Source organism: Triticum dicoccoides, chromosome 7A, assembly GCF_002162155.2.
Source record: "Triticum dicoccoides isolate Atlit2015 ecotype Zavitan chromosome 7A, WEW_v2.0, whole genome shotgun sequence".
In the NCBI taxonomy this organism is placed as follows: Eukaryota; Viridiplantae; Streptophyta; class Magnoliopsida; order Poales; family Poaceae; genus Triticum; species Triticum dicoccoides.
The window spans coordinates 448,419,481-448,419,968 of NC_041392.1; positions in this window are offsets into that span (position 1 = coordinate 448,419,481).

A 488-nucleotide genomic window follows, 5' to 3' on the forward strand; every position below is an offset into this window, starting at 1 on the left:
ACACTCGAGGAGGCCGTGGAGAGAACCATAGCTATCCGCTCACACCGTCTAGGTCCAAAAACCTTTCATCATTTTGTAAAATATCCATGCCAAGCAACCGAGTCAAAGGCACGGGTAATGTCAAGCTTCAGAATGAGACTATCGCACCTCTTCCGCCGGAGAAGCTTGGTCGTTCTGAATTAAATCCGGTATGATTTTTTCTAAGAATTCTTTTGTAGTACCATACATTTCAAGAGAAATTTTATCTTGACTCGGTCATCTTAGAACAATTTCTATGTTTCCTTGTAGTATAATGTATTATATATAATCAAACAAAGTAACAAACTCTGATATAGATTTCAAATCTGTAGGAAAACGAAGATGATACTTCAGTCTTTTGTTTTATGTATTCAGCGGTCAAATAGGAGTGGGGATGCTCGTCTGGATACAGATACTCCGACCTCGGCCAGCCTTGCCGGTCCTAGACGTGCGACTAATTACCATCTCAA